The sequence below is a fragment of the Elgaria multicarinata genome, chromosome 3 (assembly GCF_023053635.1).
Source record: "Elgaria multicarinata webbii isolate HBS135686 ecotype San Diego chromosome 3, rElgMul1.1.pri, whole genome shotgun sequence".
In the NCBI taxonomy this organism is placed as follows: Eukaryota; Metazoa; Chordata; class Lepidosauria; order Squamata; family Anguidae; genus Elgaria; species Elgaria multicarinata.
This window is the reverse complement of record NC_086173.1, coordinates 123,604,250-123,620,462: the sequence shown is the minus strand read 5'-3', so window position 1 is coordinate 123,620,462 and position 16,213 is coordinate 123,604,250. Positions and strand designations below refer to the sequence as shown.

Below are 16,213 nucleotides of genomic sequence, written 5' to 3'. Positions count from 1 at the left end.
CAGCTATGTTGACACTAAATTCATAATGATGAACCATCTACTGTACAGAAGGAAGACCAAGGCCAGTGATTTATCAGAGGTTCCGAAAAGAGTTATGTTCTGGTTTCCCTAAAAGACACTTTGCAGATCCCTACCTATCTTCCACTGTAAGGCACAGCTACAAGGCAATGTTGTGTTTTAAGGTGTGCTCTCAGTTCATGCAGGGCAGAGGTGAGATCTGTACTACCCTCTGTAGCTGTACTCTGCTGGCTTTTATATTGATTTTACTCTGTTTTGAACTTAAGGTTTTTATATTATGTTTTACTATGTTATTGTTATAAATAGAAATGTAATAAAATAAATAACTAAAATAACTAGCAGTCTGGACCTAGAATATGCTCAAAAGGTTGAATAACAGATATTGTACTATGAAAGTATAAAGTTTGAAAACCAATAGGCTATTTTCTAAACTATTTATTTATTTTCTATATCGCTCAATAGCTCTCTAGGTGGTTCACAAAAATTAAAACCATAAGATACAGCATAAAATATAAAACATGGAAGCTTAAAACCACAATATAAGAGTACAACCAGAATAAAACTGAGTGGCAATGCAGAGGTTGAAAATACAGATTTAAAACAGCACAAGTTAAAAGACTAGGATGGTAAAATGCTAAAATACTGGGGAAATAAAAAGGTCTTCATCTGGCATCGGAAAGAGTACAATGTAGGTGCCAGGCAAGCCTCTCTAGGGAGCTCATTCCACAACTGGGGTGCCACAGCAGAGAAGGCTCTCCTCCTGGTAACCACCTGCTTCACTTCCTTTGGCAGGCGCTCAAGGAGAAGGACCCCTGAAGATGATATTAGAGTCCAAGTAGGTACATGTAGGAGGAGACGATTCTTCAGATAAGCTGGCCTAAGCCATTTCAGGCTTTGAATGTTAATACCAGTGCAGCTGGAAAAGTACTGGCATAATGTGGGCCCATTGGCCCATTCCACCCCTAACAGTCTTGCTGCCCTGTTTTGGACCAGCTGAAACTTCTGGGCCATTTCCAAAGGCAGCCCCATGTATAATGCATTGCAGCAGGCTAGGCAATGAACACAAGAGCTGCAGATGTGCTTGGGGAGTATATCAGATTAGTAAACCATCAATGATGATGGAGACATGGGATTTCAATCCCCCCCAGATGAACAAACAGCCTGTCAAATACGAGAAAGATTGTATCGTACATAAAACAATTTCCTCTGTCCCAGCTCTTTACATCTTAGAAATCCTATTTGTTTCATATATCTTTTGAAGTAATTGTGTATATTAATTGTATTTGTTCCCCCAAATAATATTAAATCCATTCTCAGTTTAATTTTGGCTAAAATGGATTGATTCCAATGTCTTACAAAAAGAAATCTTCAGAATATGGTGGCAAGGGTGGAAGAAACCAGTCAATGTGATATAAAACAACTGTAACACAGGTTTCAAAATGAATGAATGGCTACCACTGCCATACTTTTCCGTAGTTATTTATTTATTTAAAACATTTCTTGGCCACCTTTCAGGACAGATGCCCTCACAGGGTGACTTGCAACAATAAAGTACATACAATATTAAAAGCAAAAAAATATAAAAAGTATTAAAAGCAAGAAAACAGCAATGGAAAAAACAAAACAAAAAACCCCAGCAGGAACAATAGCAGCAATAATAACAACAACAGTGATAACTATACTCGTCATGTGAAGGCCATAGTAAAATAAAATGTTTTTAAGGCCTTCTTGAAAGCCTACTCGGAAGGTGCATGGCAGACCTCTGATGGAAGTTTGTTTGAGAGGTTTGGGGCCACCAAAGAGAAGGCCCTCTCCCGTGTGGGCACCCACCTAATTGCCCTCACAGGTGGGCAACTGTGAAGGGCCTCTCTTTCTGATCTTAGTGTGGGCAGGCTGATATGAGTGAAGGTGGTCCTTCAAGTAACTTGATCCCTAACCATTTAGAGTTTTAAAGGTCAAAACCAGCATTTTGATTTTGGCTTGTAAACTCACAGGTAACCAGTACAGCTGAAGCTTCCAAACTGTCTTCAAAGGTAGCCCCACATATAGCACATTACAGTAGTCCAGCCTGGATGTGACTAGTGCATGGATAACTAAGGCCAGGTCCATCCTCTCCAGATAGAGCGTACCAGGCTAAGCTGGTAGAATGCACTCCTGGACACTGCAGCCACCTGGGCTTCCCCAGTTAGCTCAGAGTCCAGGAGGACTCCCAAACTGCGTACTTGGTCTTTTAGGGGGAGTGCAACCCCATCTAAGACCAGTTGTAAACCACCATCCATAGTAGTTGGTTTCCCAATCCACAGTACTGCCATCTTGTCTGGATTAAGTTTCAGCTTGTTCACCCTCATCCATCCCAAAACAGCCTCCAGACTCTGGTTCAAGAATTCCATAGCCTCCCTGGGATGTGCAGATGGAAATGAGAGGTAGAGCATCATCCATAGAAACATTTCCTCATAATTTAACTAGTACTAGAGCATTTATTCTATGCTAACATTAATAAAGAAGGCACTATTTGTTTGATGTTATAATCTGATAAGAAGCCACCTCTTTGATGTTGTAACATGATCGTTGTTGTGGCCATGCTTGCTGAGCAATTAATGAGAATAGGTCTTGGAAGATGGACAATTACCTTCGGTAACTGTTGCTAGAAATTTGTTTTCTGCCCTGCTGTAGGTACGAGACTATCGTTTCTTCTCCAAACTATGTCTGTACTCATGCCTATCACTTTCCCCTTTCATTTTATTTATTATTTATTTATTTAATTACATTTATATACCGCCCCACAGCCGAAGCTCTCTGGGCGGTTTACAACATTTTAAAATAGTAAACATTAAAAGTATACAATTTAAAAACACACACACACACACAAACATAAAAACAGTATAAAAACAACAGTATCCATTTAAAAACAACAATTGTGGGGTCCATTAAAAACAAACTTAACGTTGTTAAATGCTGTTAAAAAGCTGTTAAAAAGCTGTTAAATAAAGCTGCATTGTTCCCCAAGTTGCATGTTCCACAATATGAAGCCTCTCTCAGAGCGTAATTTTTCACTACATTAAAAAAAAAAGTTTAACAGACCATTCTGTGAATTTGCCCTTGTATTCTCAAATTAATATAGCTCCACAAATAAGCAAACTTTTCTTACCATAATAGGAGTGGGGGTGGAATCCACAACTGCAAAATTAGCACTCCAAAAACAACTCACCTATTTTCTTTTTCCAGAACTAGGAAGTGTTTGTACATGGAGGCCATAAGAACAGCCAACACTAACACTGCTCAAAATGAAAGGCAATTAAGAAGGCTACTGGTGGTGGTGGGGGGGGGAATGGTGAGAGTTGATGGGAAAGACATATTTTGTTTTCAAGATCAGATCTCCATCACCACCATACTTTTTGTTTACCCACTTCATACTGCGGGGCTGTTCGCACAACATGACAGCCTACCATGGCTTATTTAAGCTATGGTGAGGCTGCAGCCACTCAGAGTTGTCACATCATACGAATCGTGAGTTTGGATTATTCAGCCCTCCACATAAATAATGGTCTGCTGTAGGGTTATGTGAAGGTTGTTTAACCTTCACGTAAGCAACACTTGTCAAGTTCGGACAACACTACAACCCCCGAGGGGGGAATGGATATGCAACATGCTGACTGCGGGTACCACAGCTTGTAATGGGTTAAATAAGCCAGACTTTCAAATATCTACTAAAAAGGTATGAAAAATCAGATATAGGCTGATAGCTACGGAAATTCTCATGGTCAATGATAGATTTCTTTAGTTAGAGTCTCACCATAGACTCCTTCAAAACTGTGGGAACCACTCCTTCCCTAATGGAGGCATAAGATCCAATTAATACATCCAATCTTACCACTTTGGTAAGGGTCCAAGATGGACAAGGGTCAAGCATATGGTTCTATCACTTAACTGCTTTGGATAGAATGTGAAAGGCTCTTTACCATCTGGACGTCCTCCGGTGGACGATGTTTAGCAGACATGGTAACATTTCTAATCCATGTGTCCACTGTGGGGCAATCACCTGTCTCTCAGGATTGTTGTGTAGATAAAATATGGGCAACAGCAGCTTGGAAATCACAACCTTAAAAATGCTGTAGTGAAAGAATTTTCATTGTGTTTGAGACCAAAGGAAGGGGGGCAGACACATGCAGTTTAATACAAACTATATAATGCTGAATGCTGTATATCAGTGTTTGTACTGTGTAAAAAAAGGAGTTGTATCTGGGAAACACTAATCGTACATTTTCAGTTGCTGCTTAAAAAGAAAAAAGGGTGTTATCCCCCTCCACTTCACAGAATCTTAAATACCGTTTTAAGTGGAAAGAGCTAGACATTTCAAATCACTATGACTTGGTAAACCAGAGAAGGGTTGTCATTCCCATTAGAATTATATTACAACATTGCATAGTGTTAGGGTAAAAACCCCAACCAGAAGGGAGGGAACAGGAAAACCAGATAAGTCCAGATTCAGTGACCATTTTATTGAACTACACGTGTAGGAGGAAACTCACCCTCAATGGATCGAAGATGAACTTCTCTACCCATCGTCCACAACCAACATCTTTTATAACATTCCATGCCCCTCCTGATGAGCTCATGGCTCATCCCTCCTCCCATCCCTTATTGATTGCAGAGTTATACATTTTCCATAAATGAAACTATTTCTAACAGCTAACAACACATAATATTGCGAAAACTGTGCCCTGATTATGTAACTTACTGTACCAGAGAAGCCCCCCGTGCAAGGGCGGGCGAAGCTGCCTTTGCTGACCAATGGGGGGGGGGGGGTTCGGTTGATAACAAGGAGCGGTGCACCGAAGTGTCTGGGATAATGGCAACTTGGATCCGGGATCCAAGCCTTAGAAGCTGTGTTTTTAGAAACTGCTACATTTGCTGAGCAGACTAAACCCTGCTCTGGGGGTGGTGAGTGCAGGGCAACCTTGAGCAACTGGCCAACTGCATTCTGATGACTCTTTATTAATGAACGGAGGAGGGGTCTGGTGGCAGAGCCTTGAGTGCTTGGTGTACACTTTTCCCCCAGAAAGGGGGTCTTCTAATGGGGGTCTTTTGACCACCTTAACAATAGTATTTCATAGACAAAAGCTGCAGCCCTTTAATAACAAAAACTAAAGCAGTTTAATTCAAAGGATGGCACAGAAAGGTGGACTTAAAATAAATTGTCTAGGAAGCTCATATAGGAATATTAATTTATGTTAAATTGTTCTTCAAGAGGTTTCTCTTGGTCCTAGAGTCTAGGAAGCAAACTGGTGCGAGAACTTGTTTCCCAATCAGTGGTTGGTGCACATTCAAAAAGACTCAAACACAGAACAATGACCCTTCCTATTTGGAAAGCTCAGTAAATACTTACGTTCCTTTAGGCCAACTAACCTCAGGCAGGTTGGGTGGAAAATAATGTGGCTAACAAAAGCACCGGTCTTCACAAGGCATAACAAAGGTCTGTTGCTTCATGGGAATCCAGGCACATAACAAAGAATTGCAACATAACCGAGACAATTTACACTACACTGAAACTTGGCCCTGTTTCTCAATTCCCATTCCTCACAGCAGACCAATTTTTATCAATCATTTCCTATGCAATGATGCTATGACTTAGGTAACAGTGTGACAAGGTGTACAGCAGGCACACCCACCACAATTTAAAAACAAGCAAGCAAGCAAGAAGGCACTGAAATATACAACGTGTATCTTTGTTAAATATCAATGACTAGGATCAGAGGTAAAGAGCATTACTGGTGTTTGAATGACATGACTGCATCTGCATTAGTTAAAACTACAGATCTCACAGATTCATAGAATAGTAGAGTTGGAAGGGGTGTATAAGGCCATCGAGTCCAACCCCCTGCTCAATGCAGGAATCCACCTTAAAGCATAAAGGTCTCCAATTACAATAAGATCGACATCATTGAATGACTGGTCTCAAAACTGCTTCAAACACGATGGCCGCTCTGTGCAGGCTACCAAAAAGCACTGAACTATGTCAGTGTGCCATGCAGTATTTAAGAGGCTCAGCCCCTGTGCTGTGCAGCCAGTTCAGTGGAAGAATCATAGCATTGATAAGGGGCTCTTAAGCCATCTAGTCCAACCCACCTGCTCAATGCAGGGAACCCAGAGCTACAGCATCCCCAACACATGGCTGTTGTCTCTGCTTGAAGACTCCCAATGAGGAAAAGCCCACCCACCCCCAAATAATCTGTTCCACTGTTCTTCCCAATAAGTTCCTCCTAATGTTCATCCAGTCTACCCAAGTTTAATTTCAGTTCATTTGATCCAGGATGGGCAGATAGACATTCAGGATCTACTGGCAAGGATGTCTAACTCCCTTTTGTTTAACTATAGTTGCAACAAAATGACTCTCCCCACCCAACATTATACTACAGAAATGAAGAATGTTTCGGTTAACCAGGAGTGGATCTTTGTGTGGAAGGATTGTGACCTCCATTAAGTTCTGCCCTTCAAAACACATTCCTGGGCTCAGAAACTTTTAATTCTAAGTATATGCCTTCTCCAGTTGGCGATCTGGGGGTTCTAGTAAAAAAACAAAGTAGATCCACAAGCCTGAAGTCTGCCCAGCCTTGCATTAGATCTAGTTCTATCCTTTGGGGTAGTTGAGAACAAGTCTTTGACATCTTTTCTGCGACAGTTCTTCAGGTATTTGAAGAGTGCTAAGATGTCCCTTTCAGTCTTCTGTATCCCAAGCTAAACAAACACAGCTCCTTCAACTTTTCCACATGGAATTTGTTTTCCATATTTCTGACCATTTTTGTGGCCGCCTTCTGTCTACATCTTTCTTAAAGTGTGGTGCTCAGAACTGAACACAGGCAACCAAATCTTGTACCTATAGGGGCCTAAGACTCTTTTAAACTGTTAATAATAATAATAATAATAATAATAATAATAATAATAATAATAATAAAAAATTGCATTTGTATACTGCCCCATAGCTGAAGCTCTCTTATACCTGCCAGATGTGGCATTAACACATATGAATGCTTTTCAGCAGTTAATCTTAGAAGCTATCATAATTAAACCTGTTCTCGTGCTGATAGTTTTCAGAGAATGGACATGGCTAGCATAGAAAACATTTTCCTTCTTACAAACTGAAGTATTCCAAATTAACTTTTTATAGAAAGTTTTCTGAATAAGCTTATTACTAGACCTTTGTGTAAAGCACAAACATACTAATTTTAAAAAGGACATGTGCACTGCAATCCTATGCATCTTTCCTCAAGAGTAGGCCCACTATGTTCAATGGGGCTTACTCCTAGGAAAATGTGCCTAGAATTTCAACCCTCAGCATGAAAGACTAAATACAATACTATACATGTATATTCAGAAGATAGTCCCATGGAATTACATCTATATTATCTTTAAATTTCCTAAATACAAGTTCAACCTTTAATCATGTCAAAATTCTAATATATTATTTGCATTTGAACAAAGAGTAGAGTTCTTAGAAGGAGAGCCACATCAGTACTTAAATGGGAACCAGCAAAATTAAATCTGGCTTTTAAAGAATGCATAACGACTCTTACAATGCATGCCAATAGTATACGTACATTTATTTATTTATTTAGAATATTTATATATCGCTCCCCATTGAAAAATTTCGGAGATGAAACATGAGATCATACAAGTTGTTTTGCTAGATCACAGAAAATTGTTTCCAACTACACTCAACCCAATGCCTTTGGAAGCTCAGGAGCAAAATGCCAAGGTGATGAGAACTGGTAGACACCTCCACCTACGGACATTCTATTTACCTCAACAAATTATCCTTTGATTTTGTTTTCCCTGCAAAGCCTTTGGCACAACTTTTTAGAATTCATAGCCTACCGTAACTAAACATAAGTATATGTAACCCAATCAACATATTCTTCCCCTGCCTCAATTTCTAACTCCCTCTCTGTTGTCTCTTTTGTATCCATTTCTAGAATGGGCAGCTGTTCATACTTTGTAAAGTTGGCCTAATAAATACGAACAATTATAAACAACAAGAAAACAACAAGAACATGTTTAATGTATTTTAAAATATTTTTCATCTGTACAATTACTTTTTGTTGTTGTACACCAGCTGAGATGGAATGTAGTAAAGAATTTCTAAAGGCAAATAAATACTTGTAGAAATATAAGCGATCATGACTAATACCTGTCGACAGACCTATCCCCCTTTTGAAAGGCATCCAAAAGACATCTGAACTCTCAGAGAAAATGCAACAGCGCCACCAAATAACCATTAAATCTACAGATAGTTAAACATGTTATTTCACCACTATAACGTAGGTCAATGTGGTCTATCAAACAGTAATGGAAATGAGAAGTACAGTATCAGTTAACTGAAGACCTCTACAAATTCATCTGATAGATCACACAAATAATGCAACTGCAAAAAATAGAGCAGTTGCTACATTATTTGTGTTGGATAGAATTCAAAGGAAGCCCCGGGGGTCATATTCTGCAGAGCCAAAACATTTCTAATTTGTTAGATAGGTTGGTTGGCCTTTATTGAAATGTTTGGAGATTAGTTTAAGGTTTGGTTTTTATTTGTGGAGCCCAGCCTGAGATTAAATAAATTAAGCCAATTTTTCTGGAACAATGACTTAACTGTCATGACCAGAGAGCTTAATTTTCTCTGAAAAGCAGCCAAATTAATGTACAGTGTTAGCAAGAAGTTGGAGCACGTCCAGTAAGTGTCTACAGAAGTGAAGCAACACAGGTATCAACATTTCTCAACGGGTTTGAACATGTGCTTACTTTAAGAAGAGCATTAAGAAGAGATCATCAGGATGTCTAAACATGCCTATTTAACACCAGCTCCTCTACCTTAGTGGTATTCTTCACTCCTGTTGAATGGGACCTTGGCACCGAAATAGAACACTGTGTCCTCAACTGAACACAAGGGTAGGCCAATACTAATGGGAAAATACTTTAAACTGAAAACTATGGAGCAGTTTCTCTCAGAAGCAACATAAAGGGGGAGGTATTCTGCATGTATTCTTCTCTAGCTGAAAAAATTACAAAGCCATTGCCCCATGGTAGAAAATGACAGCCAGTGTCAGTTCAGTTTCAAAGGCAGAGAAACTACACTCTGGGCATGCTTAGACACTCTTACCACCTTTCCACAACTTGCCTCTCCCTTATCAGTTGCTCCTTTCCCCATTTTCAATTGAAAGATTTGTTGTAATTGCTTAAGAAAGAGGTGGGAGATTGGCAGTGGAGAAGGGGCATGTGATGTTTTGCTGCTTTATGCCTGTTCTAGATGTATATGTAATGCTTTTAAGAAAGTTTATTGTTTAAAGATGTACTTACTGTGTTTATACTGGAACCAGGATGGTAAGTGTTCAATGCTAGAGTGAGTGACCAGGATGTGAGGTGAATGCTGATGGGGTGGTGTGTTGAAGGTCTGGATTGGCTGCTGGCGAGAGTGGGGGAGGAGTTATATGCGTGGGTCTGTGTGTGAAGTGGTGTGTGTGAAAGTTAGGTTTGGGGTTGGTCAGAGATAGGAAGGGTCTAAGATAGTGCAAAATCTATGTGGGTTGTTGTTTTGAGGGAGTAGATAGAGGGAGGAGTGATAGTGTGGCCTAGAGGGTAGAGTAGGCAGGATTGAAACTGAAGCATTCTTGAAACCATTTAAAGAAATTGTACTGAACCCATTACGCTTTGTGCCTGAGGAAATCATTATGCTTTTAAAACTGCAGTACCTTACTACTCGTTAATAAATCTTCGTTTCACTTGTGTGGTTTGTGAGGTGCCTAAGATGGGGGTACAGGTTAATGGAGGCAATGGAAGGGAAGGTGAGAGGATAGGCGGCACGGCTGGGCTGCTGCTGTGTGGCAAGACAACGGTGGTGAGTCACAGAGTCAGAGTGCAGCATTCTAAGGAACACCCCAGGGTTGGGATCCTTTCATTTATAGGAGAATTAAAGGAGTCTCAAGGGGGTCGACCTCACGGGACACACCACCCAATTTTTTAAATTTATTTTTACATTGGGAATAGTGGGGGGGGGGCCCTCATGTTTTTTCTAGTATTGTCTAGCAACACTAAAAACCCAAATGTTTTGAGTGGGAAACCTTGTTTGGCTGCAGAGAGGGGTAAAATGGCTTCAGATAAATCAAGATGATCAGAGGTGAGCTTACACCAAAGAAATCCCAGAATATAGCATTTATGCCACTTGAAGTTTAAAGAGTAGCTTATTTAAAAAATGTAGCAGTAAATGAAACGTAAAAGAAAACATTTAAAAACTCTGCGACATAATTACTTCATCAGTTCTTAATTGATTCACCCCAGCAACACCTAAGGTTGCCAATTTTAGTAATCAACTTGTAAACCAGAGACACTTAAACCTATTACTCTTCAAGTGCAGCAATGTCAAACTACGTTGCATTAATTTGTGTTGATGGCCCTTATTTTAATTTAGAAGTGTTTTAAAAATAACCTAAGCTTAAAGAAACATCTAACATACGACACCCATTAAATAATCTACTAAACAAGCTAATTGGAAACCTGTTTGCATACAAGGAAGACACTCCTTTGTGGGATTTTTTTTATGCAGAAAAAGAAAGCTAATGTTTCCAAAGTCAAAAAGCACTTGGGAGAGACAGACCCAGTTCTCACCATCATGGCAGGGGAATAAGCCACTGTGGCTTATTTCTCCTTACACATGTGCTGAGGGGACAACCCATGGGAAATAACCCTCAAATAACCCAACAACAGGCTATGGGTTATTTTAGGGTTGTTTCCCAATCATGCTACCCAGGTTTGGACAACATGAGAGGACATGGATGGGCAGGTAATTAAGGAAATAGTGCCTGGCATGCATCAGGGATTAAAACTAGCCATGGTAGCTTGTTTTGATCATGCAAACTGAGTCAATGCATCTCTTTAATATTCATGCATTTTGAATGGTCTGAAGGAAAGGGCTATTCAGGCTAATGTGGTGAACACAACTCTCCTTCCCCTCCAAAGTCTGCAAGTCTCTTTTTCTGGGCAATGACTCAAAATAGGTGCTCAAATCAAATGAAATGGCATGGTAATAAAGTCATTGTACTTTAAACAGACCTTAGTATTAATCAAAGCATATTTTTCATAAAGAAGTGCAACAATGATCCGAAGTGCTATTTCGTATAACGCCAGAAGCACTGCTATGCTCACACAGAAGTGTTGCTGATTTTCCTCTTTGGTTGCCTATTCTCATATCGCCATCAAATGCCACTCTGAAGGATTCCTTCATGTTTAGGAGCAGATTTTGGGGGGACGTAAGACCTGTAGCGAGTGTATGCATGTGTGCCCATGCAATGCCTTTTGAATTCCTGTCATGCAAAAACTATCATTTGCAGGCAAAAGGGGGAAATAATGAGACGAGACAACTGTATATGGTATCAAGCTCGGGCCACATTTATTGAAGATCTGCAAAGAGAAACTGGGCGAGCCCTATCAGGCGAAGCATTCTATGTCTGGAGAGATCACAGCACAGTGTTTTCTTTATCAAAGAATTATTGTAAACAAAACTTAAGACAGACTAAAAAGTCTGCCAGTAGCATAAACAATGCTTTATAAAAAAGAAACTGAAAGAAACAATGTTCACATCTTCATTAATATATCATTAGTAAAATTGTAACTGCTTCTAAAGGTTGTAGTTAGTTTTGATCAATGCAGATTTGCAAAAATGCAATGACAAACTACAAAAATTGTAGACTCCGTAACCATAAGCCTGAGATATACTATTGAGACCACAAGGTGAAAGGGGTTAATGGCATGAGCAGTCACGTTTGTAACATGCTTTAAGCGAAATGGGTTTTTAGTTTAATCTAGTAAAATCCTTCTTTTCACTTGAATCTCAGATGATTTTCTAAATTTACATGGAACTAAAACAACAGTGGTACTTAAAAGTGAATTTATCAGTATTGTGCCTATACCAAACTATACAATGAATTATGCATCTTGGCTGGTAGAAATAAACAAGCTCCCTATATACTATTTCAAGATTTACAAGGTTTGTATAAACCCACATGAATACCCCAAACAGCTGTGTGTGCATCTATTCCTGGTGGGAGTTGATGAGTTATTTTTCTATGGAATGAGACAGCTCACTAAGGATCAAATCTTTCTTAAACCCTAAAGCACAAAAAGAAAAGAAAAAGCACAATTATACTTTGGATACAATTCAGGAATATCCCTAATTCTGCTGTTCTTTTCCCCAAAATGGTCTACAAAAGAAATTAAATTGTCACTTACATTCCATCATTCAGAGTTTTTAAAAAGAAACAACAGTGTTATCTTACACAAGAAAACCATTCATATATTTCGACTCCGTTTCGATATTAACTCTTAACTTAAATATGTCAAAGAATATGGAGCAGTTGATGCAACATATAAAATAGGACTCGTTGAGTTGAATATAGGATCTCTCTTCTGTAGATGAAATGGCTCTGCTCATAGACGGCGCCTCTGCCTGATTTGAGGGGAGCCCCCTTCCGCCTGACAGCTCAGCAGAGCTGAGCAGAGCTCATCGGAGTTTCCTGGCGTTCTGGGAAACATTTTCAGGGGGAGGGGTTGAAGGGGCTACTTTGTAGAGGAGGGGGCAAGAAAGTCTGCTTCAGCCAACCCATTTACACTTAAAACTGGATTCACTGCATTGAAAATTTAAGGAGGAATTTTCTCGAACAATTTATGCTAATATTGTTTTGTTTCATTTTATTTCAAGGTATACTTTTAGGTATACTTAAGTCTACCAAGTAAACCTAAAACAAGAAAATTTTATACTTGTGCTGACAGCATATCCTCTTGTGCATAAACAGGCCAAACAATACAATAGAGAGGACCCGGGTGGAGAACTATTTGTACATCCAAACTTGAAAATGTCCAGGAGAGCAAGGTCTTAGATCTCAACACTATCAAACAATCACTGCAGTTTCTTCTTAAGAATCACCCAGTTGGATGGGGCATGCTGGGAGCTGTATGCCTTTTTTCTGTCTAAACATGCATAGGATTGAACCTTTATAATCTAAAAAAGACACAGGAAACAACAGAGATATGGGGGAAATGAAGGCATGGGCAGGCAGGGAAGAATATTGAATTGCTTCAGCTATTGAGTGGTATAGAAATGTAATAAATAAATGAATATGTGATTATTTCAACTGCACATACTTTAGCTCAGTAACAATAAGTTAAAAGGACTAATGGGAGGACTAAAAGGACTAACATAAAAAAGTATGTTCTGAGGAGGGATGGTGACATGGAAGTATTTTTCTGTGTCTGGCCTTAACTGGGATGTACATGTATTCGAACATGTGTACTCTCATGTGAGGATTTTTTAACTATTCCTTGGACTACTGCTTTAAATATTGTGTAGTGCTATGTTTGTGAGGATTGGAAATTAGCACTGGACAGAATGGAAGCACTGGTTTATAGTTGCAACATCATTGCATAGAACACACAAGGAAAAGTCCACTGAAAAACAGTTCACCCATCCTTTATTCATTTAGAGCGTGTTCAGATGACATTCTATGCCATGGTGGTTAAGTACTTTGAGCTAAACATTATGGCTTAGCATGTCGTGTGAACCATGGCTTAGTGTGTCGTGTGAACCATTCCTAACCATGGTGGCTACATAATCACAGTTTAAACATGTTCACTAACCATTTGCTGCAAAAGGGTTAGTGGCCTAAACATGGCATAGTGTGTTGTCTGAACAGGCACTATTATGTATATGAAGAATGCAGAAACCTCTCTTGTTACATGAGGTTTCTTGTTACAAAAAGGCATTCTTAACCAATTGGGAAGGAAAGCCTGCAGAGTACAGCTATATGAAAGAATTTAATGTTTTCTGTTGAATTAAATGAAATTAAGTATTGTGATTTCTCAAAATTGGCAACAGATCTTAATGTAATTATGTAGAGGATATAGTATATAAAGCTTGAAAAAGTCAAGTCTGCAACCATTTTAATGCACGACATCCCAATTATTATTATCAGCTCCCAGTCTATTACAGCTGACGGTGTGAATTCTGTAACCGAAGACCTTCAAATACGTTAATTTATTATTTTTATTCCCTGCATATCAGCCAAGATATATACCAAATATAAGCCGTGATGTTTTTATTTGATTCACAACTAGGAATTCCATGGTTTTTGTAATGCGATCAGATAAGGCTTCACTGTCAATTTGTTTCCCAAACACTGCAATTACCACTTCAATCTTCTTCTGTCATTTGTCATCTTTGCTATCTGTACTAACTTGTCTCTGCATTCCCTTCATCTACTAAGCTTGAATCAAAACTCCCCCTCCCCCAAAAAAGAAAAGAAAAAGATTGTGAGGAGCTCCAAAACGATCTCTCCAAACTGGGAGAATGGATATTTAAATGGTAAATGCGATTCAATGTAAGCAAGTGCAAAGTGATGCATGTTGGGGCAAAGAAGTCCCAATTTCAAGCATAACCTGATGGGATCTGAGCTAGCCCTGACCAGCCAAGAAAGAGATCTTGGGGTTGTGGTGGACAGATTGATGAAAATGTTAACCCAGTGTGCGGTTGCTGTAAAAAAGGCAAATTCCATGTTAGGCATAATTAGGAAAGGAATTGAGAATACAATAAAATTCCCACTATCATACTGTCCTTGGTACAAACACATTTAGATACTGTGTACAGTTCTGATCATAACAAATTAGATCTCGTATGATTTTTATTGCTATATATTTAAAAGTTAATTCACAAGAAAGATAGTGAATTGGTTTCATATATTGTCACAGCTGCTAGAATTCTTTATGCTAAATATTGGAAGCAAATTTAAAGTTCCAGCTATTAAGGAATGCTTTGAGAAAATATGGGAAGTGACTCTTAAGGTAATTTTTAAATTATTTTATTTCTTTTAAGCATTTCAACCTGCTCTTTAGCGGACAAGCCCCCCAGTGTAGTTTACATGAAGTCAAGAAAAACAAGACAGTCCCTGCCTGCAGGCTTACAATCTAAAAGACACAATACAAAAGAAAAAAGAGGAGAGGAGAGGAGAGGAGAGGAGAGGAAAGGAAAGGAAAGGAAAACCAGGAAATGGGACATGCATATTCATGACCAGCTATCTTCAGTTAACTGTTATAAAAGCAAAAACAATTATTTCCAAATGCATACACTTGCTTTATGATTTTATAACATATATTAATTGTATGTGTTCTTTAATACCATTTCTATTTATCTTCAACAACAACAACTATTAAGTCAAATTGTGTAGTAGGGGTCAGGTGGACAAAAATCATGGAATTGTGTCCTACTATATTGATAGGACAAAGCTAATATAAGAATATGAATAGCTTTTGGCAAAGACATAAAGATATTATATTGCATTTTATGATGTGTTGGCACATTTATTAGTTTTACATTGTTAATTTTATTGACATTTTATTTGTAGTTCTATCATTATTGTAAATGCCTGGAGAATTTCATTTTATGCAGCATTTAATAAAACAAATGCATATTTCTTTACTGAACAGTTACAGTCCAAAGATTTGTTTCTGGATCAGTTACTAATCTATACGAAGAAACAGTGTCAATCAAGCTATTTGCTTAACAGTTTTCCCAATGAAACATCAAAATTTATACAAGCTCAGCTGGAAAAATGATGGGTTTGGCAAAGAGACCAATCCTCTGAAACAGACATTATTATTTTGAGTTTTAAGTGCACTTGCATTGCAATGAATAGGTCGAAGAAATCACTGTAAAGACATTCCAGCACTTCTGAGCTAAGAAACGGGGGTGGGGGAATCATTTATACTTATACATTTATACTATATAGCCAGAACTAGACTTCTAGTATATCACAACAATATATTCTGCTGTACTATGGGAAAAGTTAATTCTGAGGAATTTCTACCTTAGCGAGTATTGTATTGTAGTGAGACTTGCAACAAGATGTTGCAATTTTCACAGAAGCTGTCTCCACCCAGTTTCAGATAAATCCTCCCCTTACGTATTTAGATCCCTGCACCACAACCCACCTCCATTCAGGAGAGCCCCCTTGGCCCTGAGGAGAAGATGGGGGAGTGGGCTGCTGAGGGAAAATAGGGGTAGGAGAGTCACCTTCTGCCACCTCCCTTCACCAGCATTTCACTGGATCCAAGCCACAAAATTTGGCATATTTTCCAACTACATTGGCTAAGTTTCCTGCTAGTT

General features: G+C 38.9%; 1 protein-coding gene across 1 annotated transcript in view; it reads right to left on the bottom strand.

Annotated features, from left to right (window-relative positions):
- RAD18 (RAD18 E3 ubiquitin protein ligase) overlaps positions 1-16,213 on the bottom strand; it is a 136,633-nt gene that overhangs the window by 17,443 nt on the left and 102,977 nt on the right. The gene's annotated exons all lie outside the window — the stretch shown is intronic.